Here is a 27512-nt window from a genome sequence, read left to right as displayed (position 1 = left end):
CAAACTTATGAATTCCATTGGTTATAACTTCCAAACTCTCAACACACATTATTATAGCTGAAGTACACATGCAACATGCTGTAAAAATTCCCAGAGATTATGCCAGGTGTTGAAGGCATTTGTTTTACACTAAACCACTTCTTGATTAATTTGCTATTTTAGAACATTCAAATGTGTACTTTCTCTGACATTTTGAATAATTTAATGAAAATAAGTAATATATATATATAATACCTTAGTTCCGGAAGACTGACAAGTATATTATATTCTTTTGACACATTATAACGACATTAGTTCATAAAGGTACATAAAAACGCTGTACATGTTACCTTCTTTGCTAGTATTATTCTTCAAAAGAAAAGGTGCCTTTGCTTTGGTGTTCTTTGCTTTGTAACTGTCCCAAGGCGTTTCTTCTGACACTGGTAAAAAAGGGTGATAAATTTGTTTGTGGGAAGGTGCCTGGGTGAATCCCCTGCAGAAAACTATAACATATTGACCTAAGACTTCAGGAGAAATAAAAAAATGATGCAGGGCTGCAGAGGCCTCATCAATTTAAGCGGTGCGTTCATGATCTCTTGTTATTCCTCATATCCATCACTTTGTTGGTCCTTCTGGGCACAACTCTGAAGCATTTGAAAAGGAGATGAATATGTTTGCAAAAGTGTGTTTAAACATAAGCCCTCAACAACAAGGAACGATATTAACTAAATATCACAAGAAGTAGAGATCTTCTCAGGTGCTTGATTATTTAAGTTCAAGCAGGCCTCCCAATTTCCATTTAGAATTCAAAATATGGAATACGATAATATCCCACATCTTCATCAATACAAGCTGTTCACAAAAAGTAAGGAATGTCTGACCTTGGTTCAGAATTTCAAACTTACTTACATGGATAAAAACGGGATGAAGCCTAGAGATGAAAAATCTATAACAAAGATATAGCTCTTAAAATTATTGACATACCATAAAATTTTGTTTAAAGGAATGTTCTCTGATTGTGGATTCATGTGTGACAATATCTTTTATTAATCTTGGCAGCTGTGGGAAATCTAATTTTAGTGGTCTTAAGTATTTTTTTATGAATATATACTGTACTCACCAGCTGTGCAACTGATTTTTACAGCTTAAGATTTTTAAGTCAAGTAAAAATACTAGTATTCTTTATTTATGTGCTATTATTATTTACTAGTTTCATTTTATGAGGTTATCAGAATGGCTTGTGGTACTCTCAGCATATTATGTATTTGAAACAAAGCAAAATGTAAGCATAAATCTTTTTGGCCAAATATATACTCATATTTGTATTTGTATATGACAAGATTTAAAAAAAAAATAATATATTTTTTCAGAAAAGTGTATTACACAAAAGTAACAGCAAAATATTATATGAAAACCCTATTCATTTTCACAGAGGTTTTTTTTATGGGAGCATATGTATCCTCTCAATGTCCAAAGACATGCTGGCTAGGTTAATCAGAATTGTCCAACTGTGCTTGTGTGTGTACTGTGACAGAGTGGGATAAGGCTTAATTTGTATTCAAACAATTCAACACATTGATGTTGGAGGGGATATTTTATTTGACAATTAATAATGTTCAGTCAGGACATTTCAAACCCAATTAACAGAGCATCTGAAGAACAGTCATAACTATCTTTATTATATTGCCATGGGCATGTATGCATAGAATTATATTCAAGAGGTGCTAATCATAGGGCAGCATGGTGGCACAGTGGTTAGCATTGTGGCCTCACATCTGTGGGGCTCTGGGTTCAATTCTGGAACCCTGGATGCTATCTGTGTGAATGTTCTCCACATTTTTTGTGGGGTCTCCACGTGCTCTGAGACATAGTTTTAGGTTTATGGACTTCTGTGATAATTAGCTGTAGTGTGAGTATGTTTGTGGCTGTGTCTGCCCTGCAATGGACTGGCATCCCCTCCAGGGTGTATCCTGCTTTACTCTCATTGCTGACTTCCTCGCACCACTGCACTGGAGTACAGTGGATGGAGAAGGTATAATTTTAAAATCAGACTGCATAGGTATGGCGTTTGACTTTTTTATCTACATTAAACGTATTTATCAAAACTGTTTACTAAAACCTTTAATTGATCCCTCCCTATTAATTTCTTTATTCGATTACCTCAAACAATGTAAAATAGAACTAACAGAAATCTCTTTTTAGCCTCAAGATTATACATAAGAAAAATATATATACACACACCTCTCTCAAGCTTAATCGTCCACGCTTATATCTCAGCTTATTAGTTCAGACGATGTCCAACACACCTGACATAATAAGAGATTTATTAAACATCTCAAAATCCCTTTGTCTGCAAAAGTCACCTGTGGTGACATTGCATTGACATTGTTTGCACTTTAGTATTGCTAAACATTTTTCTTTTCAAGAGCTGTAAAAGTTCTGATAAGATGGAAAATGATTGAAAAAAACAAACTCTTCAGCCTAGGGATAAATGGCTGCAGTTTTCGATCCACATATATTGTTGAGGATAAAAGACTAAAAAATCTCCATGATTTTGACTCTCACGTTCATTCCTGTGGAATTTTAGTAAGACGTGTTTTAACTCTAAGCTTGCTGTATGTTTTTTTTTACCCAAATGCACCCATTTTGGTAAAAATGTCTAAATAATGTATCAAATTTCAGTGTGGGCAATTTGCTTCCAGTTAACAGTATATTCATATTCATATTTGCATACATGAAACATTTAAAAGTGATACTGTGTTAATGAGGTATAATAACATCCAACAATAATGAATTAATCTGCTTGGTTTAGGGACAGCCTCCTGGCCATAGGACAAGGAGATTCAAAACTCCAAAAAGAAACAAGCAGATCCCAAAATCACCCATGCAGGAACCAAGGTAGGAGTAATGTGCAGAGCCTAGGAAAGTGCAGCGTTTCAAGTGACTTTTATGAAAACCACAGATGCTTCTTTCAGAATGTTGGAATTGGTTTGGAAGCATGTTTCTGAAGACTAGTGACAGAGTTCTCAAGTGGTATAGATTACCTTTGTGAGCTGCTGAGAAGGCTGCTCCAATTTGAGATGAGGGATGAGAAATTGTGCTGATGTGAATCCACATTTTTGGGGGATTCAAAAAGGGGGAAATGTTGGTGGTAGGATGCCTGCTGACTGAACCAGAGGTACATGTAGGACACCAGGCAGACCTGAGGACAAGGAAGTGGAAACAGACGTATCAGAGGCCAAAAGGGAGGAACCCAGAGCAGAAGCCACCAAAGTGCTTGGCTGTGTTGAACACTGGGGACAGATATAGAAGAACAGGGGAACATTGCATTAAAAAAGATTATATTAAAAGCTTTAGGACACCAGCTGATTGAGACGGAGCGGACAAACTCAGGACTGAGGAGACGGCATCAGGAACAGCAGGGGACAAGAGGGAGGAACTTGGGGCTGACTACAACGAAGACATTGCAATTGGGTACGGCCATGCTGGGGGATAAAAGCAGAAGAGAGCGTAGTAGAAAGTAGAGATTAAATTAACGAATAAAGGGATAAGATACATACTGTAAAAGGGAGCAGAAATGGCAGAAGGAGCAGGGACAGTAGCCCAATACCAGGAAAAACAAAGACAGACTAACAGACTAGTTGTATACTAGGTGACATCACCGCGGGAGGCTGAAGTTTGATGACCCTAATGAGAAGCTGAGAGAGAATAAAAAACTGGTGCATTCCTTTTTGAAAGGAATTTACCGAATTGTAGATTGTAAACCAAATTGTACACTGTGATTGTAGAAACTTCTTTGCATCATATGAGAGTGTAATCTTTCATGTCAGGGATTACAGTAATGGTACAGTAGCTGCAGGGGAAAGATTGCAGAAGCAGAAGAAAAGGAACCAGTGGAATGATTAGGAGTTGGAGATACTAAAAGTATTTAATTGAAACAACAGATCTGGAGATCTATAGTGAAAAGGAATATTTTAAAAAATATTTTGTAGTCTGGAACATGGTCCACATGTGGTAACATGTGGTGACATGGTAGCAGAATAATGCCCAATGCAAATGCAAGCCATGCAAAACATTTTTCTTTCCTTCTTTGTTGTTTGAAATGTGTTTTAGACAAATAATGCCTGTGGCAAAACGTGAGACAAGAATATTTTTTCTCTTTCCTTCTGTCTTTTTTTTTATTTGGAGCAGGTCCATCCTTTGACGAATTGTATGTACATGCAGCAAAATGCGAAAAGATTCATTTGCAAGAGATTTACTATTTATGATGAAAGTCAGTAATGATTAGGATTTAAAACAGCTGAGTAAAACTGGCTTCTGTCATTATCACACGAAAACTTCAGTTATGCACTTCCATTAAATGAAGTTTATTATTGGTCAACATGCAATAAATATATATTTTTTAAAAATTGAATTTCTGTTTGTATTAGTAAGACCCACCCGATTTAGAATAGCTTTATGTCTTAATGTCTTTCGGGCTTGAAAACCCAAAAAACAAACCCTACACTGGGGAAAGTGAGGAAATGCAGACAGACTACTGTGACCCACCCACCTACTTGCTGCTCATCTTTTAAAATGTATCAGGCAGCATAGCCCCTAACTGATTACAGTTGCCAAATACTGTAGCTTAACCAGTGCTGGTCATGCTACTTAGAAAAAAACATTAAAAAAGCTTTTGGTTAAAGAGCTGTTAAGTTTTTCATTCAGACGTTTATCAGTAGCATCTGTTAATGTCTCTCCATGTCTTGTTTATTTTTTACTTGGAAATTACCTGGGCAAGGGTCTCTCAGATTTTATCATCAATACAATGGCATTTTTTTGAATCTGTGATTCTGATATTAGTCCAAAATGATCTTCACAAAATAAACACAGCATATGTGAGGGTAAGTAGTGTGGAAAAATGTGTTTTATTATCTTCCATTTCAAACTTGGAAAACTTATAGATTATGCTTGAAGTTCATCATAATGTACAACTGTGCAGGTTTGATTATTGTTTCTTCTAGTACAGCATAATGCCTGTCGCAATCGTAAACCCCTCGTCTTAAGGACGTTCCAGCCCTTCCTTGTTTATTCTTTATCTCCTACACCTGCCTTCAATTCCTGCCCACGTCCTATAAAACCCAGACGTCCCTGCCTATCTGGGCTCAGCTTTGGAAGATGGACGCCCAGAAGCCCGCCTACCCGCAAGTCCAGGAGTGACTCGACGGCACAGGCTTCACAACGGCGTCCTGACCATCTGGGTCCAGGGCTGGGAGCGCCTGGCCCCGTAACCCCCGTTTATTTCCCCCAACTCTTCGTGCTCCAGGTTTTAACTTTGTTCTTTTGTGTCAGGATGGATCACCCGGCTTTGGACATTGGCTTTCCCAGAATATAATAACGTACTTCCTTGGACTTGTTTGTCCTGGACACACCCTCCCGAGCACCAGCGCACCTTGGACACACCCCCTGTCATTCTTCCAGCCCCTATCTTCGTCTTTTCCCCCATGTTTTCTCACTCCCTTCCGGATTGTGCTGTGTGCATCCTGAAAGACGCTTTGTGACAGTGCCCCTGCTGTCCACAATCGCACACCCTCAAGCATTCTAAAGTTGTTATGCTAGATATTTGTCATTTATGAAAATACTTACTTTTTTATCATTAAATTAAATTTGTAAGTTGTGTCACTGAAGGGTGTCATTTCTAGATGTTTAAATCCTCTCCTCTATTTTCACTTTAAAGTGTCTCCTAAGGTGCTATTGAAAGCCCTACAGATAAATTATTCAGTGGTTTTATGTCATTGACTAAGAATTTGTATAGGGCAATTAAGACTGAAACTCCTTCGGTGTTCTAGAAATGACAACTCTGCTGCCTGTGATATGCGTAGTTTTGCGCACTTCATCACAGGCAGAGAAAAGGATATTGGTTGAGCTGGACTGGGCAGAGGCAGAAATTACGAAGTAGATGCATTATCTTCTTTACACAGTTGACCAGAAATATTTACACAAAAGCTGTCTCTCATCTGTTGAGGCAAAGAACAGCCTTTTTGGATAAGCATGGAAATAGCTAAGATGATAAATTGAAGTGACATCTGAGATTATTGTTAGGATTCTAACTCTAAGCACTGCTGACCCCTCAATTGTAAAACTTTTTTTCAAAGATGGTAGCAGCACTTTTATTCCAGTTCTGTTGATTCATTGGTCAACAGAGAAACTGTTTTTACCACATTCTATTCTGAAACCCTGGTTTCAGATTCTAGATTTTACCATACTGTTGTTTTCACTGAACTATACAGTATATTGTGTAGGACACAGCTGAAGAATACAAATGTAATTTTCTTTTTGATGGCTGACATTTTCTCGAATTATTCAAGTGAAATTTAAGTTTGATTGTCTTTAAAGTGATTTTTTGAAACGGATCTGATTTTAACACTTGCTTTAGTTCAGTAACGGTTGAGCTCGCATTGACGTTACATCATTCTCTTTAGCTGAAAGGGATACACAAACGTCAGATTGTGTTTTTCTAAACTAGTTGTATCTACAGTATATTACAAAACTGGAAGTTGGGTGTGATTTGTGGTTAAGGTATGCTTTTGGAATTACCAAACCAATAGAAGCTATGTATGACAAGTAATATAGTAATTGCAGAGGTTGGTTTGCATTTCAGGCAGATCTTAAATCTCACCTTTAAAGCAAATCTTTACAGATTACCTCGATAATAAGCTGCCTACCTCCGTTTCATTCAAAGCATAAGCAACACAGCAGTGAACTTACTTTTTACATGAAGTTATTGCAATTCTGGGAATTGTTTTTATGATATGCCCACCCAAAGTGGATTTGCCAAGTGCTGGAAAATGGTCCCTGTTAGTTATTTACAATAGTTACTTATTTGTACAAAATATGTTTTCAAAGTTCCAGGACCGCCTCCAAATATTTTGAAGAGGATTTTTTTATTCACTTTCTCATGGTGGAACAGATTGATACCTATATGCTGTACTAAACAAACTTAAAGGGAAATAAAATGGTTGTATGACTTTATCAGAAAATGTGATGGCACAAAGTTCTATCTACTGTAAATGACAGAATAACCAAAAAGATAAATACTTTATTCATGTCATCTTGATTGTTCGGATTATACAGTACTTTGAGGTTCCAAATCTTATAATACATGAGTGTATTCTTTCATTGTATGCTTCTTTTGAACAGACACCTCAAGGCACTTTACACCTGATATGTAAAACATGCTGTGCTTGAAGACCTAACAAACCTTAATGGCCCTATATTGAACACTGAATTCCAGCCAGCTATTGAATGAATATTAAACAGACGGCAGTTAGGATTATGACCAAATTCTGATGGAACGGTAATACTGTATATTGTGTAAGTCAAAATAAGCCTAATTTCTAAATGTTTAGTGGACTTAGTGCATTTTGCTTGCTTGTCTTTCAGAATGTTTTTAGATACAGTAGATCTAGCATGAAGATTATTCCTTAAGATAAAGACATAGAAAATTAATTCCATATGTATAAATTCAGATGCAGTATAGTCTTGTCATTAAAGGTTCATGAACAATACAATTATTTTGAGAAATGAAATTTTGACGTCGCAGGGTTAAATGACTAATTAATAAATCCAGTTTTAACTGTTTACAAGGTTGTTTCCACTAATACTAATAATTGTATTCATGGAAAACACTCAATTATAAAAAATCACATTATAGAAACCATTGATTAATTGGGAATTAAGGAGTTTGAGGGTAGGGAGTTTAAATTCAGAATAATGTTATAAACCGTAATTGGTTATAATACTAGTTTGTATTACCTGTACATAATTCCTTTAGTGTGAAACAGAAAACAGTGGAAAAATAGTTAAAATGAGGCATAATATGCATTAGTATTTACATCGCTAAGCTTTGTGCACTGGAGGAGAATGAGACAACATTTTTTATCAGAAACTTTACACACTACTAAGACCAGTAGCACAAATTATGACACATTCCTTAATGTCTCTTCAATTGCTTTTATAACATCAAGCTTTTGGTCCAGGAGTTATACCCTAAGTTTCCTTTTACTTCTTTTCACTTACACCATACACACTAGCAAAATGGTTTATACTCTTGCTACCCATCGTAACAGCAATATTTATGTCAATGTTTCCAAAGAATGAAAATATAGTAGCACAGATACACAACTTCGATGCCCACGCAGGTTGAAAAAGACTGATGCCGATGAGTGACAAAATACACCAGCTTCTCAAACGTGTGGCTACGCTGAGGCTGCCACAGAGCTGTTTTTACTTTATTTCTGTGACAAGTTCCAGTTTACTAGAGTCTCGTTAGAGCCAACAGGCATTCCCTAATATACCAATCATGTTACAGTATATCCAATTTACATTGTGGAAACCCACGTAATAGGAGAAATGACGGTAGTCTACTATAGATACCGTAAGTAATATGACAATAGCTTTGGGCTAAAACATTGTTATTGTTACCAGGTTACTCTGGTTACTCAGGTTATTCTGAGAATATAGAAATAAATCAGAGAAAGGCTTGCATGAGAGAAGAAAGTCGGAGATAATACTAAGTGAGTTTTGGAGGAGTCAGAGAGGGCAGGTTGTCAAGCTTAGAGACAAATCATGAAGAGTATGCTATTAAAAAAGGGACTGACTTGTAAACGTTGCAATGGCAGAAGTGTGTTGGGAAAGAAATATAATTTATGCAAGGGATCATAGGCAACACTAAGGCTCTTGTTAGGGAAGGAAGCAGAGTGCCATCAAATGAAGAGAAATGAAGGTGGATTTCAGAATAATGGGAAGAGGAAGAAATGAAGAGTGAGTCATATTTTGGAAGGTTGAGTGTTAATTGATTTGAATGCATACAGGAAGACTCACTAGACAAATATCTCCAAGACATTTGAAGAAAATAAAAGATCTGAGCATCCCCAGCAAAGACATTGGAGGAGAAATTGTGGAAGGAAATGGGAGACCTTTACCAGAACACCGACAAAGGGCATATAGAGAAAAAATAAGTCCCCACATAGATCCACATTGTAAAACACCTGTAGAGAGAATATGAGGTGAAGGTGAAGAGGAAGTACTACATAACATTTGGATTTGCATTGGTTTTAAAATACCAGATCTACAGAGAAAGGAGAGAAGGATATTGTAGTCAACAGTAAAATCTGGACAAAGGTTAAGGACCTTTACCTTTACCTTAGTAGTGCAGACAGTACAGAGTTACGACCTCTGAGCATTGCAGATTCTATGACACTGCAGGACAGAAACAAGAGTGGAAAGTGGAAAGCAATGAATGTCCATTGACAAAAGTGTACAGCAGGTGGAGAACTGAAGAAGAACTGAAGAGCAGAGAAACAGTTTTGTTTACCGTAAGAGCAGTATTTTAAAACTAAGAAAAAGTAACCAAAAAGTAACCAAAATGAAGAGAACTACCGAGGAGTGAAGAAATGAATGGAAGGAAGTCGCAGTTACTTCCCCCTTTGCCGTATGTCAGATTTTACATGTTGTTTTGTTTGACATTAATGTAGAGAGAAAATCTGTTTTTTTTTTTATTAGATGATGGTTGGTCCGAGGAATGAGAGCTGCAGTGATAGTGGTGGGGGAGGCACAACAATAAGGGCCTAATATAAGCTCCTTCTGTGTCACATTATTTGAATCCTTAATGGATGATTCCATTATTGAGTACACCGTCAGTGCTGAAATGAAACAACAAAAATGACTTTCCTTTAATGAGCTATAAGAAGCTGGATAAACATCACCTTGTCTGTTCTCCACAGAGTCCCTTGGTGATTAAGGGTATCTGAGGTGTGCAGCATGCATAATGCCTCCACTAAGAGGGCAATTATGAGAATGGCTTTCTCATGTAATTGCAAACATTGTACAATGAGCTTTCTGCTTGAGGCTGTGCCGCCGAGTGCAAGTCGTGCTGATTTAAACTCAGAGGTATGCATTGAAATCTGCATTCCCCGGCGCATGGTAATACTGAGAAGCACCACTTAAGATTTTTCTGAAAATGATGGTCTATTTTTATTTTTGTTTAATGGTGCCAAAAGCTGCAGCAGAAAAAAATTCTTAACCATTTATTTTTGGTCTAACTTTTTTTTTTACCCAAGCTCAAACATATGCAAATGTAACAGATTATGTCATGTCATTAAAAATTGTGAAAAAGAGGATGTCAGTCCTTGATTTAAGAGTTTAGAAAACGAATATTATTCAGAGGCTTCTTGAAGTTTATCAATAAATAAATAAATTACTGAATAATATAGTCATCTTCACTTCCACAATAGTAACACCCTAGTGTTTTGGTCATATTCTAATAAAGATGAAACAAGCTAGTGAATATAAAGGGAAAACATACTTAAAGGGGAGTTAAATACTCCTATGCTATCTAAACTCACTACAATCTACAACAGGAATCCACTAACATTCTTCCTCCTCGAACTATGGGAGCTTAGACACAGCTCCCTGCCCCCTACACCTGACTGCTGCTACTCCAGAGGAATACAAAGAGCCAATCAGCTGATGTGTTTTTTGCCTGTTGAATTCCATTCCACCGGAGTTCAGTCAGTCAAGGCAAGATGTGTCCAATTTACTTAAATGAAGGAAGAGGCTATAATAAGCCTCAGCTTGCTCCATCACAGTTAAAAAAGATGTAATAACTAGTCTGAGAAATCGGGACTACAGTTCCCTTCTAATACATTGGCATTAACTTACCCAGCTGAATACATGACAGCAGTGGCAAAGGGTCAGCGCTGTCAAAATCCCACTTATTTATGAGGAATAAACTGTGGAGGAAGCTACATACTGTAGGTGAGGGTGGGATGCTAGAAAAACCCATGCAGGGTTGTGGACAGATAGCAAGTATGTAGAATTTGACCTCCTGCTGAACTTCAGCAGTTATATAACTTATATATCAGAACTTCAGTTATATAAATCCATCAAAATAATCTATTCCAAAGAGTATGTTCAGTCAGGCTCCCTCATTTACAGATACCTATGACATATCTAGTTCAGGTTCAGCTTTGCTGTCTGAATGACAGTCTTATTTTTCTAATTACACAGTAGCTAAAACCAAAATGAATAATTTCTCTATGCTGTTAGCAAAGAGTAACTTTAGTAGGACATGTGTATCCGTTTTATCTATGAACATGTAAGCATATTTTAATTAAACAGTACCAATATGGTTGCATTTTTCATGTTTTAAACTTTCTTTTCTTTGTTGACGTAATCAGTGCAATAGGCAGTGCTTGCTGCTTTGAATTACTTGAGCCATTGCTATGTGTCTTTAGTGATAGTATTATTTAAGAATCAGTGGTACAGTAACTTCCTCCTTTCATGGTATTACTACTTAAATAAATCATTTGCAAGCATAATTTAGATTTGGGTGCCTTGAGAATTATTTCTACTAAGTACTGTAAACTAATATTTTGATCATTTTAAGGACAGTGCACATGGGACTAGGTGTTGGTGCACATATGGAGGATTTTCAAAGTTACTGTGTGCAAATAGTTTCTAATATAGCTGAAGATTAAAGCTGGAGACAAATGTTTTACACAGGGGAAGATATAGTCTGCTTTTTTCTCCTTCTTCTTTTCTCCTTGTTAATGTAGGGCAATTATTTCAAAAATGGAAATGCATGCTTTACTGTGTAGAAAGTTTTTTTTTAAGTTTTAATCTTGATCATTCTTTCTGATTTTAAGGTTTAGGGCTATAAACTAAAGTGGAGGAACATACATCTTTCTTTCCAACAATCCTTCACATATATAATTTAATTGCCTGATAATGATAAAGGCACCAAACAGTAAAATATCTCAGTTAATTTACACAATGTGGTAACACATAATTCTACTCACTATCTCAGTGATGAAAGCAAAATAGTTTTGATTTGTTCTGTGAGCAAACTTTATTATGGCTTAGGCAGTTTGCCTATGGCTTGCCTGCAGCGGAGATCATTTTATGGTTGTTCTTATTTTGTCTTGTTTTCAAATATGTGTTAAAAAAGTTCTCTTGAAGTGAGTATCACAATTGTTCATATTCAGAGCAGCATTTTAATTTCCAGAACAATGAAGAAACTGCCCGTTGGTACCTTTCTTCCATTAAACAACCACTGCTGCAAAATGTATGCAAATGGATTTGTTCTAGCTCATTATTAATGAAAAACACCTGCTTGTGCACTGTTTATTTCCCTTAATTTGCTGAGATTGCTTTTAGGCGACATACTTAGCATATGAAAGCAAGCTGAGCTGAAGATATACAAGAAAAAAATTACATTAATAAAAAGCGGGATAATTTTACCTACCTCTGAAGTCTGATTTATCATGATATAATAGCCATGGCAGATGTGAGTCATTAAAAAACTGAATGGGTTTAATTGCAAATAATTTAGATCTGCTGATTTGGTAAGTATGACACTGAAAATGTACTGTGAAGCCAGTGCTAGTAGAGTTTTACTTGCAAAACCTTAATATTTATCTTTAATTAACAGGCTTTTTAACCTTTCTACAGTATCTTTTAAAGCTTATTAAAATAAAAATGTTCACTTTAGCCTTTAAGCAGTGTATCACACAATTACATTTTAACACTTAACACTGTTATTTGTGACTGCATCTTAAGAGGATATTTTTTAGTCTGTTTTATACAGTTATATAAGATGTTTCCTGCCTGACAATGCACAAGCACATACTGCCATAGTGAATCAACCTAAATGTGGAAAAAAGAAAGTACAATCTGTCAGTGATGCATTCCCTGTGACTTTATTTAGGATTGCCTAACAAATGTTTTCAGAACCAATGCTATCAAAACATGGAAGGCCATTGAAAAAAACTGAGACAGTATCTAAGTTTCTGTCAGCTGAATTCCTCAATCATGTCAGGTTCCAGGCTTTCTGACACTACATAGGCTTTTACAAAACTTTTGATACCACCAAGTATTGATGATAAGTGAAGGCTAGAGAAATAAATCCTACAAAAAGTTTAAAGTACAAAAAAACAATGATATGGTTCTTTTGACAAATACAGCAAAAAATGATTAAATTTTTCTAAATGTTTAGTTAACCTTGTAACTAAACACAAAAACATTAAATAATACACAAGTATGTTGTGTTTTTATGCAGAGGGAGACCTGTGTAAATTCAAACGCTGTACATGCAGATTGTTTTCATTTTTCTCATGCATTTTAAATATTTTTTCGGACTACAACAGTTTTCCAAACTGAAGTCAATAAGTCCTCAGTGGAAAATAAGCAATAAGTTTTAATTTAAATATTATTTTCTGCTGTAGATTTTTATTTTTATTATTTTATTTAATTATTTAATATGTACAGTACAGTATATTTAGAATTATTTTATACAGTAAACAATTTATATGAGGTGAAACCCACTGTACAGTATATTGCTTCCTGCTTGAAATGATTCACTGTTTAGAACCATCCCTCATTGGAAACTATAGTTTCAGCTTACAGTTTTTTACCTTGAACTCAAGCCCTCAACCAGGCCTGTACTGTGTATACTTTCCAAGATAATGCAAGATGTGTAAGGGCACGTCTTTCCAAGCAGAGATCACCTCTCGAGGGTTAGAGGGTTAAGGTAATGTAAGAGGTTAAAAAAATATCATGCCACATTCAAAATAAGCTTTGGGAAGTTGCCAGTACATTGAATCAGCACTCTGAACATGTTTGTGTCGTTACAGTACATCATTCACAAACACACTTAGTGTAATGGCTAACATAAAACCACAGGAAGGTACTGTATGTCCCAGTTTATATTAATTTGGGATTTACATGGAAGGGAAGGAAAGAAAATCCAAGGCCTCAGTGTGTAGTACTATGTTCCAAGGTGCTTGCTAACAGCTTCCAGCGAGAGGTCTTCACTATGTATGAAGAAAATGCCATGTGAACATTAAAGCTGTATACTGTACGTGTGTTAGACACACCACCTTGAAAGTTGCAAATGTCATAAAATCAAGACCTACAGTATGAATTGGGGATTCCTTTGTTTCCCACACATGTACTTGTCATGAGGTTAAGTGCTCACACAGTTCAGATGTTCAGATATTTCTGCAAGAGTATTAGTCCTATTTGACTAAATGCTTTAATGACTCTATATGGCTGTCTCAATGGGCATACTGCGTCTGTCGGACATATTCACACATAAAATACAGTCAATTTAAGGCTACAGGCACTCAGCGCTACAGTTTATAACATGGGTGACAAGATAAATGCCAAAGTGAAAAAGCTGCAGTTGTTTGAAATACAAACAAAGATATGCTTTCCCCACTTTGGAATTAAATGAGCTGGTACTTGATGGTAATGTTCAGAATGACATTATGAAGCATGATGTGCCTCTCAGAACACAGTGCTACAGTACAGTATCTACATCAGGCTGAAAAAACAGCAGGATCAGAAAGCCATTCAGGACGGGTGTCACTGTACTCCCTGACAGCTTCAACATGCATGAGGTTACTACTGGAACTACTAATTGTTGCAGTAATGAAACATTCTTTATTGGACTATTGGATACAAAGACGAGATGATTATCTGGAACTTTCACATTGGATGCTACAAATTCTAAGATTGGAATGTTCTTTTTTACAAGTGTAAAAAGAGGCGATACACAACATGTCTCCTCTATAACTATAACTCAGTTTACAGAGAAATTCCGCCAGAGCCTCACAACATTGTTCAATAATATATGTATATTGTCCAATGTATATACCTACTGTTTGCACATTTTGCACATATTGTATTGTTTTTACAGTGACTATGACCATATTTTGCACACACCTATGTATTTATTTCATATTTATGTTTTATTACTGTACGTATTTAAATTTTTCATCTATTCTGATGTCTGTTTTTGCTTGTCTTGGGCTGGACTGCTGTAACACATCAATAAAGTCTTAGCTATCCTTGGTGATGGTAGACTTATGCAAGAAGTTATTCTTAGTGATGATAACAATATTTTTTTACTTCTAAAGCCAAGTGATAAAAATTGAAACAAATCAGTATCCAACAAGGAATGTAAATATTACTAGCAAGGGAGACAAGTCATTCTTCACTCATCTACATCTACACCTCACACCTAGGGCCTGCTGTGATAGTTTCTCACCATTTCATTCTCAACAAATTACAAGAGATCTCAGTTCAGCAGAAGAGTTTTTAGCCTGAGGACAAGCTGATTGCTAAGCTAATGCTAGCAACAGCCCCACTGGTGAGATGTCTAAATAAAACAGCTTTTAATTAGCAGAGAAGGTCTGAAATGCAGATTCGAAAGAAACTGGTTATTTCTGAGATCACATGCTACAACCTTATGATATCCCAATTGACTTTCTTGTTCTTAGCACGTCTTGTAGCTGTATGACATAAAAAAAAAATGAATTTCAGACATCAACCTAGTGCTTTCTGATTAAACCTAGTGAATATAAAAAAGGTACAGTATCTGAGAATGAGCAATTCTTTAGCAGGAGCCTGCCAGGAGAAAGTATGGCTAAGCTATTGAAAGAGAGCAGTGATTCAGTGTACAAGCACAGGCAGGCCAGAAAAGTCTCACTTAACTGCTGTAACCCCAGGATAGGTTAAAAGGTTTAAAGATATTTTTCTATTCAATAGTACTTGTTAATAAAAGGATGCTCCAAGCCAGTGTGTTACATTATTTAGCAGAAGGCTATCTGAGTGGCCTATCTAGCAAAAGGTGCCTCTAGAACAGCAAGAACATTCATACAGCCTTGATGATATACTCATATCCTGGGTTTCCCACTTGTTGACAGTTGTTACCAGTTAACAATAATGACCTAGAGCTGCTCAAAGCTACTGTATGATGCAGGATTTCCAGCTTTGAACAAATACTGCAAAGTTAAATATCAGCTTACTGTACATGGAATAAAGACACAGTCACCCAGAATAGTAGTGTTGCAGGGACACAGCTGGCTGAAATGGAAAGCAAAGAATAGTTTCAAGTCAACTATTCTTGACCAGAGTGTTACTGTAGGTCCACTTATAAGAAATTAAGAAATAAGAACTAATATTTTACAGAAAGTTCTATATTTAAATTTGGTGCAAGCATCCTTACCTTGACCATAAAACGTCTTCCATCCCCAAAATACTCTTCTTGTTATTATTATATGAGACTGGAGAGTGTCATGATCAATACACACAGTACTGTAGTATGAAGTTACTGTAAGAATTTACAGCATATAGACAGATCATGTGGAGATTCGACCCTGCAAACCCCAATTTGAGTATTTATCTCTTAAACACACTCTCTGTTTTCCACCCATTAACCTATTTTCCTAACTTTGCATGATTGCTGCCTGCAATTTAATAATTAATTTTAATACTTGTAGGTCTTTCTGAAAATCTTCATATAACATGTTTTTCTCTATCCACAGTATATCCCTGCATTGATTTAAACTTTAATAAACAATATTTGTTATTTAACTGAAAACCTGCCTGTCATGCCATGGGTATAATTGCTTTTTTGTATAATTCATTTTATAAATGGATTGAATTCAGTGTTTCAGCACTGTTTTGACGAAGGCAGCTAGGAACAAACAGATCTGTTATAATAAGAGGTTACTGTGGTAGCATCCTCATTATACCGAATACAAAACCATTTGCAAACCCATAACCAAAATGGATCTGCAAAATATACACTTAAAAGTCAGTATCTACATCATCTCTAATTCAGACTCTCCATATGTTATTTTCAAGATGATACACGTCTAGTTTTTCTGTCATGGTTTCTGAATCAAATTGGGAAAACATAAGGCAGTGTTTTAATTGGAAAAACACCAATATACAGCCTATCAATGATGATAAGCTTGACGGAGATTTGCTGTGAGTGAAAGACAGGGTGTTATTCTTTTTTTCTCTTATTAGTATGTTTTCATTAACTTTAAGTGACATCGAATACATTTCTAAAAACTGTGGTGCAATGTGCACTTTAACTTATAATTACATTTAAAAGAGTGAAACTATGATGATGAAACAATAAAGTATCCTAGTATACTGCAATGACAAATTTATTTTTTACCTTTCTGAGTGTACAGTAATAGTAAATGCTAGATCTTGAACAAACATTCCGAACAAGCAAACACCCTAATTGCATGTTTTTCTTTAACTGCAATCAGAATTGGATGGTCAGGTTACACAAAACTACAAATATGAGAAAATCAGAGTCAGAGAACAATAGAAATCATGGACTTTTTAAAATGGTAAGATTTGGATTTTTAAAGAATGAACATTGTATGAAAGAATCCAAAACACTTAGCCAATCACAATTATAGACTGTTGGAATACTGAGCAGGTCTTGCACATTACTGAAAGTTGGGGAATATCCTAGAATTTATAGCAATTTTCATGGGTCAATCAATGGTCTTTTAAAAGCTTGACCAATGTTTGGGCATCAGATCTGTGAAAGAAAGGAAGCAGTGCTGAACTGCATTGGAGGTTGAGTTTAAATATGGCAGATAACATCAGGAAATCCTTTTTCTATGGAAATCAATATAATATCTTATCAGCATTTAGCATTTCAACATTAATATACCAAATGTTAGCACAAAATAAAATACATTTTGGACATTTAAGTGCACATATTATGGATTCATATTAACATTCCCATTTAGGCACTTTTCAGAATAAAAAGGGTCTTACTTTCACCTGTAGAGCTATTGCAAAGTGTAAGAACAGAAAATATAATTAATTCTCTCTTACACTGGCACTAGTCCTGCTTTTAGTGCTGCTGGAAGATAGGTACTGTAAATTAATGAATGCTACAAATGTGATTGCATCACAGGGAGGTGAAACTGCAATAGATTTGTAAAGTAGATAACAGTGTATTTGAGTACAGCTGCCTTACTATTAAGTGGATAAAAGCATTGTTTAAAAATACATACAACTCTACTGTATGACACCTGAAGAAGGCTCCACAGCCAAAATGTTGTTTCTTTTCTTCTCTTCTCAGTATGGAATAAACCTTTACATGGTCCTATATGCAGTACAGTATATGCTGTATGCGTAAACATAGACAAAAAGTTCATAGCACATATTTTGAAAAATCAGAGAGAGGGAGGGGAACACCGTTCTGCACAGAGTGTGCAAGCCAAGAGAAGTAGGAAGATCTACCAGATGGCATGGCAGCCAGTATGGCATGCTGACAGTGAGGCCTACCCGACCATGCCAGCCGTGAGAGATGCTATGATGCCAATCAGGAACCTAGATGTCCCCCTTTCTCGTTTCATGGTTGTGAGAGTGCCAGCTGAAGCAATGTTATGGTCTACGTGAAAATCATTTCCTGATAGGCCTATTTTTTTAAAATTGTAATGAAAAAAAATACATTTGTAATGTGGTCATGTTGAGTGTTGGTTTTATCGGATGAAACGTTCTTCCCAGAAACCCAATCACATCAAGATGTAGCACATATACCACTTAGGTCCTATATGTTGACAGATAAAAGATGGCAGCTTTACATCATGTGCTGCTCATTTACAGTAAATAAGTGCTGGAAGACAAAGTACCTGAGCACCGAATAACATTTTATTCTGAGATGGAATCACAACATCCAGATTTCTTTTAACATATCTATTGCACGTTCTTTAGATTGTTTCTTTCGGTGTGGAAATAGTTTGATGAAACATCTTTTTTGAGATGTTGTGAATGCTTTTTGGTTACATAACTTTCCTGTTAAAGTAATTTTCTCTAGTAACTTACTAGAATCAGGATTGGGCATAAGTATTTTAAATATACGTGTAACTTTTAACATAACATTTAAAATTATTAGATTTTTTATTAACACAGATATTAATCTGCCTTTTCTCATCATTCTTCTATGCTTGAAAAGTTTTAGTAATGACTCACTGTGGACATGTCCAATGATTCACTTCGGAGACATATATTTGGAATGTAGTGGTAATTTAAGTTAGGGCTTGTGCTTTGCTTAATTTGAGAGGGGACCTGAGTCAGTGTGTGAGCTGCAGGGGAACAAAAAGAGGCTAGTTCCATATTAAAAAGAAAAATAAATAAAAACACATTTAGACTTTCTGGTTCAGGCTGATGGTAAGAAATATGACAAAGAAAACCAGGAAGATGAAGTGGGGTTTGGGCCATATTAATCTGATACGGTTTTACAAGAACATTGTTGGTCCAGTCTCAGTCTCAACTTTCAGTCATATTCTACTCTGATTAGTTGTTTAAACCTATCTATCTGGTGGTTAATGAGCGTACTGTAGGTCCTCCTTCACTTTACTACTGGTTAAGAAAAGTCTGCCTTAATTACAGAAGGTTTTTTTCAAATATAGTGTCAGTTTTTTTACAGCAAACTGTCCTTGTGATGTTAAGTACTGGTCATGAATAATGTTTGATCATCTTACCAATTGATCAATTTCTGATTAACAGATACACTTGGGAAAGACACTTTATCAAACACTCCCACAATGAGCATGTTTTCCTTCTGAAGAGAACCAGATGGTTACATTTAAGGCAATGCACCTGAAGGAAGGCAGCTTTGAAACTCAGAACTTGATACAGGGTTGATATCAATTACAAATCCCATTTGACCTTTTAAGTGCTGAAAGCAAAATTACAAATATGCCCTAAATGGAAAACTTAAATCAATTAGCCTGTGATTAAGAATGCAGCTGGAGGAAACACCAGAAGACACAGTGTTCCACTAGGACTGTGGATGGGAACAACTGGGCTAGTGAATGGCTTTGTTTTCTCTAGGAATGATTATAGTAATGCAGGAAGTAATATAGCCAGAACTCTGTCATTTATGCTCTAGTCATCTCTAAATTAGGAATTCATGGCTTCTATGCATTGGCTGCCTGTTAAGAGCAGGATTGATTTTATTGTTAACCTTAATAGCAATAGTAATTGTTAACCTGATGATATAGCTGTAAGCTAGCTGTTAATGGCCTGGCTTAAAGCTATTTCACTGAACTGTTACATGAGTACTTTATATACACTACCTGCAAACCTCAGATTTGCTAGCAATTCCCTGGGTTAAGTGTTGTTCAGTGGGTGACCAGGCATTTTGCTGCAATGCTTCTCAGCTCTGGAATAATCTCCTTTAGGCAATTAAGGATTTTTTTTTCCAAAACAAAAATGACTAAACACATATTTGGATGTATTGAATTTTCATAATGTTTCTAACGCTTTGACTTTTTTTTCTGGCTGATCAGAATGTTTTTTTTTTTCTGTGGAACTACACTGTGTAGCATCTTCAAATACTTTAAAAAATAAATATAAATTTTTTTTTTAGAATTGTAGTCACATTTGTAAAGGCTACATTTCATTCTAGATTCTTCATCAAGGGATATTCCTTAAACTGTAATATCTCAGTCCTATGGATGCCCCTAAACACTCAACTAGAATTATTAATTTAAAGAATAGCAAACATGTCAACACCAAGTACTGATATTGCAATTTGATATGAGAAACCTCTTTAAGGCTTAAAGAGAATGAACCTTTTCTGTTTCCAAACCTAATATCATACTTTTTCCAGGAATTTTGCTGCTAAATAACAGTGTTTCCAATCCCTGCTTCCTGTGTATCATCTAAATTCAAAGCTACAACAAAGTTTTACTATATACAGTATTAAAAGGCTCATTCCTTCATGTTTCACAGGTACAGTGTGAAAATATTCTGTTTCTGTGCTAGTTAAGCGGCTGGACTCCCTCTTTGAGCAAAGCAGTCTTTATTGATCTGTAATTTGGTGTTTCAATTGCATAGAGTTTCCTCAAATAGTACAGTGAAGTTTAAGCAGGTATTTTCATTAATAATATAATAATTGAAAGTGGTACAAATCATATGCATTTCATTTAAGAAATAAGTTGTACAATTTAAATTTAATCTGGATAAATCAAAAAAACTAGTTTTTTTTCTTGGGTAATTGAGTTTTTGTACAAAAATACCAAAATAAAACCCTATCATTCTATTTTGCTCTGATGTCAGCGTATGGAGACTGTAGTGAAAATTAAAAAACAAAAAGAACTTTCTTTTAAAGAAATAAGGGCAATTTTAACTGAAACAAAACAAAACTCAGAAAAAAATCTGAATCAACTGAGTGAAAGAAATTGTGCATACCATAATCAAATATTTGGAATATACTGAAGAAAGAAAGTACCATGGGTATAATTACCAATCAGCCAGGACCAGGTCTGCCAAGAAAAGGGTCTGCCACTGATGATAGAAAATTTAGCACAGCTGTCAAGGAAATCCTACAACAACTACTGTATCACCGACAACCTATATTCATGGGTGAAGGTATCAAGTTTGATAGTAACAGAATTCTGAGACGGCAGAATTTAAGAGGTTATAGTGCAATATGTAACTTGTTCATCAGCTGCAGGAAAAAAAAACTCTGTATTAGAATTCTCATTGAAATACAAAGAGTTTTGGAGTACAGCTTTATTGACAGATGGGACCAATATGAACCTTTACCAAGTTGAAGGAAGGGTTAAAAGTGGAAGTGGTTAAAGAGAAAGAAAGGAACTGTAGATGGTCCAATGAACATTGCCTATGCCTACTGTATACTGTATCTCTGAAGCAATAATGTCATGGCTTAAGTACAGTACTGTATGTACAGGTGCCCTTGAAACTGGATCAGTCATCTTTATTAATGATGTAACTAATGATGGCAACAGCAGACCTATTGGACAGTGTTTCACAATGTAGCATGACAATTTCTCAAAACATACTTTCAGTAGTACTAAGGAAAAAGGAGAAACACTAAGTGGAATAAAAGTGGAACAACTTTGGCCAAGTCACAAAAGATGCAGAAAAGCACCCAGGAATAGTCAAGGACTTAAAGAGTCTGTAGCCAAGCTTAGTGAAGCATCTAAAATGAATGCACAAGGAGTTTTGTAAGATCAGTGAGACACAGGCTTCATGCCATCAGTTCCACAAAAGGATATCATTTAATTTCCTTAAAATGAATTTGCCCCAAAACTTTTAGACAATTGAAATAATAATCCTTAAAAGTAAGGATTAAACTTTATAGGTTTTTCTGTAATATAATCAAATATATGCCGAATTACCCACAAATAAAATCTATATTAAATTTTATTTGTCATTCATTAAGCACATTTATCAGTTCTGTAAGCACTGCAAGATTTTATTAAAAGAGATGATTAATAACTAATAAAGAGAGAACAATTGTCTGACATTACCGGAACAATGACTGCAGTAACACTTGCATTTCACCAACAAACCCAGGTTTACTGTATTATAAAACAGAATATCTTTAGTCATGTGACACTGCTATTTTTTATGTTTTACGTTTTTGTGTTAGACATGATATTTCCTTTTCTTGTTTAGTCCACCTACATTTACATTTCATAAACAATAGCACATATTTTGTTTCTGTGGAGTTCTGCTAAAGGTGTACCAATCAGCCAGGTCAAGCAATAAAGTAGCCAGCACAATCAGCAAACCAGAGGCGATTTCCCTACAAACATCCCTGGGTCAATTAGGAGATTAAATAATCGTAAATTGGAGAGAGAAGGTTAATATGTAAGGGTTGCAGAGGATATTTCGATCCAGGCTACTGTTTAAAAAGGTGACATTTATCTAATAATGAACTGTCGGTAGCTTGATAAATGCCTCTTGCCATTCCTGTGCAAAAACTGGGTTTATAAACAAGTACCCATCATTAATCACCAAAACAGCTTTGTCAAAAGTAACTCTAGACCAGATATATTTCTATAATTACCATCAATACCTACACCTCCTTTCCAGATCCATTTACTGTTCTGTTCCTCACAATTGTTACAGTTTAATTGTTATTGGTGTCCATAAAAACATTTTCTTTCATTCATTTTTTTATATCCATGGCAGTCTACAGTATACTATTCAGTTGCTGTATTTATGTCTAATAGAGCACCCTGAAATTGACTTACTATCTCGATAACAAGAAACATGTGGGTTAGTACGCAGTGAAACTGATGGACGTTAACCATCTTACAACAGGTGGTTTGACTATTGGAATTTATAACATACTGTAGACATTGTTCATCGGTCACTACTGAACATAAATCTTATGAAGAGCAGCCAGGGTCCTGAAATTGTTTTAACGTCATCATCTAATCGGTAATCAACATTTATAACTGTAGTGTTGACTCATAAATAATTTGCCTGTGCTGCGTCAATATCTGGATTAACAATGCTGTATCTGTTAAATCATGCCTTACATCATCCACACAATGGAATCACAGGATAGGGAATTAATACCCCAATATAACTGTCTATTTTTTTCTTCTTTTTGTTCAACAAAATTATGAGGACTTTGTAATCAACACAAGAGTATTGTTGCAGTTCTATTTGTTCATGTATTACAAAATTGGACTTATTGTATATTCAAGAAACTTTGTGCGTTGGTTATGGGTTGTTTCATCCATCCGGCCATTATCAGAAAGTCACAAATTCCTGGCAGTGGGCAGAGGAGCCAGGATCACACACCTGTGCAGGTAGCACAGGGGGCAAGGCAAGACAGGATGCCCATCCAATTGCATCTCACACACAATCTAGTTACAGCAATCAACCTACTGTACCTTGCATGTAATTGGAGGGCTGGAAATGTACAAAAACCCATGTTTTTGTGAACCAGCCATCTTAGTCTGAAATCAATGCAGAATCCAAGATCTATGAAGCAGCAATGCTTACCATCACACTATTCTGCTGTTTGATCCAGTTCCTCCAAATGTTATACATGTAGACATTTCTCCTAAGCTTCCATAGATCAGTGGTATTTTGTCTAAACTCTTTCACAGCTGGAAAGCATCACATTTAATACAAATCACAAATAATACAAGAAGCACAATAAAAAAAAATATTACTCAGGTTTCTCCAAACTGCTGGAGGCAACAAGATAGGATAATTGTTATAGATTGTACAGGAAAAAAAAGAATTGATTTTAAATAGCTTGTGATTAATAGTACAAGTCCTGTGCCTATAATTTCTGAATCGAAGTGCAAATTTAATAATGTCAGTCCCTGACTGCAATTATATGACGATAATAGTTGCACCGTTGTGAAATTTAAATATTTATTGGATGTGGGTTCTTCCTTATTTACATTTTGATTTACATGCTGACAGTGTTGCATCCATGATAAAACATAATTGACTTCTCTTAAAGAATACAGAACAATTACATTCTAATGTTGAGCAGGATTACATTTTTTGAGATTCCATTATTAGGATTGCATCCTAATCTCAAAGGCTGACATTGCAAATGCATTTAACAATACAATTTTAGGTATTTAATGGTATTTGGCTGCATGGATTAGACCATAAACAATAAATTATTAAATAAAAGTTCTTAATTTTCAGGTTATTAAATATTTTTATAACTATATCATTACATACTAATGTATGAAAGCACTAACTAATTCTGTATGGAGAATTAATTTTGGATAAAGTTTTTATGCCTCAGTTCACATCACAGTTTTTACATTTTTTTAGTTCTTTAAAGTTTTTTCTGTGAGGGTATAGGGGCTGTTTGAACTCATGTAGGGAATCAAGGTGATTATGGCAAATTATAAATTATAACTTTGATTATAAATAAGTTTAATTCAAGAAATTAATTAGAAATAAGATTAAAAAAAAAGAGCTATTCTCTCAGATCTCACCAGAGATTTCACTTAGACCAGGAATGAAACAACTAAGCAATACTGCTGAGAAATTTCTGTTTAGTAGCTGTGAAAATAAGTAAAGTGTGAATGTAGGAAGGAAGACTAGGGTGTAGAGCTTAGTTAGAGAGTGCAGAATCTTACAACGAGTTATAAACTGAAGTTAAAGCCAGCCCCAATGCTCATTGTCTGATTGTATGCTGATGAACCCATCAAAAGATCAGGGCAGCAATGGATCTACCTCATATTATGTATTGGCTTAATTCAGAAATATATTTAAAAGTCCTTTTTTCTGTACTCAATAACTTCTTTAGAAAATTCTTCATGAACTGGATCAGTGGAGCCACAGTTACTCTAAGCATTATAAGATATTCAGAACAAGGACGTTGTGCATTTCCTTTCTTAATGGAAGCCATTCCAGCCCACATGACAGCATGTACGCCCCCATTACATAGATGACAGTATATGTTTTATATAACTAAGCTAAGTTGCAGAGTTATTTGGAAACCATTTTAAGTGGCAAAAACTCCATTACATTATTAAAATTCTAAATCAAGCCTAAAACTTGATAGACTTAGAATATTTTAATATATAGTGTCAATATAGTCTGACACTAAACATAATTACCAAATGATAATTATGCATGTTTGTATTGTTAACACTTTCAAGAAACTGATCTGAATACTCAATTTAAGAGAACAGTATAAAGTTATCCATCCATTTTTTAACTGCTTTATCCAATACAGGGTTGCAGGGGAGCCAGAGCCTATCCTGGCAAACATCAGGTGCCATGGATGGGAAGCCAGTCCATTGCATTGCACACATAACACTCACATCAAGGCCAATTTTCTCAGAAGCCAGTAAAACTGCCACCATGTCTTTGGACTATAGAAGAAACCAAAGCACCTGGAAGAAACCCGCATGAATCTGGGGGAAAACATACAAACTCCACTCAGAAAGCACACCAGGAATTAAACCTTCCAAGTCTCCAAAACTGTGAGGCAACACTGCTAACAACTGCGCCACTGTGCTCCCAGGTTTAGGATTATAAATCTCTAAATGTATAATACACGTACAGTAAATACCTCTTAAAGATAGTGTCTGTGCTTCTTTCCTGAATTTCCTTAAGTAATCTTTTCTTCTTACAGGAGAGATACTGCACCTCTAGGACACCTCTAAGCTATTGCAATTTCTCTAGGATAAATGGTCCTAATGACAACTTTTTGTACACTGCAATGAGATATCTGATGTCACTCATTACAATTTTATTAGTGCTTTGATGAGCAACACTGGAAAAATATGTGTGTATTTAAGCATTTATTTATTTCAAGGACACAACTGTAAACCCCAGAAGGTAGCATTGTTGTTTGTACTCGTTGCAGAGAAAACAGAATGCTGTTGGGTGCAGCGAGTGGATTTTGATTAATGGCTTTGCCCAGGATGGATTTTTAACATCATATAAACAGATCTATGATCAGTGCAGGTCGACACATGTAAGTCAGCTCTGTCATGTATCACTGCCAGGCAGCCTGTCAGAGGATGGGAAATGTTCTCTGTGAGCCCAAGCACAGCAAGCTGCTCCCACTTCCGCAGCAGAATTCCTGGCACAAAGACAGAGAGACCTGTGAATATTCAGCTCCTGTCTGCCACTCACACTCTAAGAAAACACACTGCATTATTCAGAGCGATTGAGTTTTTGACTGTGTGCCCAAAGCAGGTGCCAAAGGTGTTTCACACATGAATAGTTGTGTGCTTTAAAAGTGTCTAAAATGCTCACTAGCGTCACAATCAACCTATAGATTAATCCATTTAGGCAGTAAGGATTTTTTTTTAATGTAATAATAACACATGTTGTGATTAGGAATTAGGGTCTAACCAAAAGATACAAAGCAATACTGCAGGGTTTCTATGGTTATCTTATTCTGAACTGAATTCTGTTGTCATAACCCTCTTACAAAAGATAACTAAATATATACAACTGTCAGTAGACTAAAATATACTGTAGTAATGTTTTGATTGAGATTGATGTTAGAAATAATTTGTACATTGTACCAGCATATGCACCAGAATATGCTTATGTATTTTACTTTGCTATAGGAGTCAGAAAAATAAACTTTTTTACTCTCACCAAATAAGCAGTGAGTTTACTGTGTCCCTTTTTACTTATGTACAGTATATATTTACTTTTCAGAAAGGTAATACTGAATGCCCCAGCTGAAAATAATTTCATTATTTCTCTGAACCAGCCTTCTTATTTTAAAAGGCGATGAAAAGATGAAAAGATTGATCTGTGTTGTTGTTTGATATCCAGGGATACCTTCACAGAACAATAATGACTTTAGAATACAAGCATTTTGGTTCAGAATTGAAATTGGTTCGGATAGTGTAAGATTTGCGTAAGATGTAGTGGTTCAATCTGACATTGGGTTAGATACAGTATGCTGTGCATGAGATGACATGTGCAGACCCAGCACCGCTGTCCAATCTCAAATCTTTACAGTATTGCTGTTTGCAAACCTGCTTAGTAATTATTTATATCCCTTTCCTTGAGTGCCCACCACCCTCTTAGCTCATAACCTGGACCCATGGCCTTGTTGCCAGGAGCTGATCAATAGGTTTTACAACATTTCCATCTCATTACTATAGGACTAAGGGCCATATTCTCCTGTGGTAAATAATAATAGTGCTTCTAATAGAAATAAAATTAAGCCTTTGTATACAGTTAACAGTTTGACAGTAACTATCCTAATAAAAAGTTACATGTAGCAATGGACAGTCAGTGAGCTTTATTATTTTCAAAGGTCAGAGAGGTTTATTAAAGCTCTTAGTGCCTCGAACAATTCTCTAATGTTCTTCACCTGAAGAAGGCTCCACGGCCGAAACATTGTGCTTTCTTTCTTCTCCTTTCAGCATAGAATAAACCTATTA

The sequence above is a fragment of the Lepisosteus oculatus genome, chromosome 12 (assembly GCF_040954835.1).
Source record: "Lepisosteus oculatus isolate fLepOcu1 chromosome 12, fLepOcu1.hap2, whole genome shotgun sequence".
Taxonomy (NCBI): domain Eukaryota; kingdom Metazoa; phylum Chordata; class Actinopteri; order Semionotiformes; family Lepisosteidae; genus Lepisosteus; species Lepisosteus oculatus.
The sequence above is the reverse complement of the archived record's forward strand: the minus strand, read 5'-3'. Positions refer to the sequence as shown.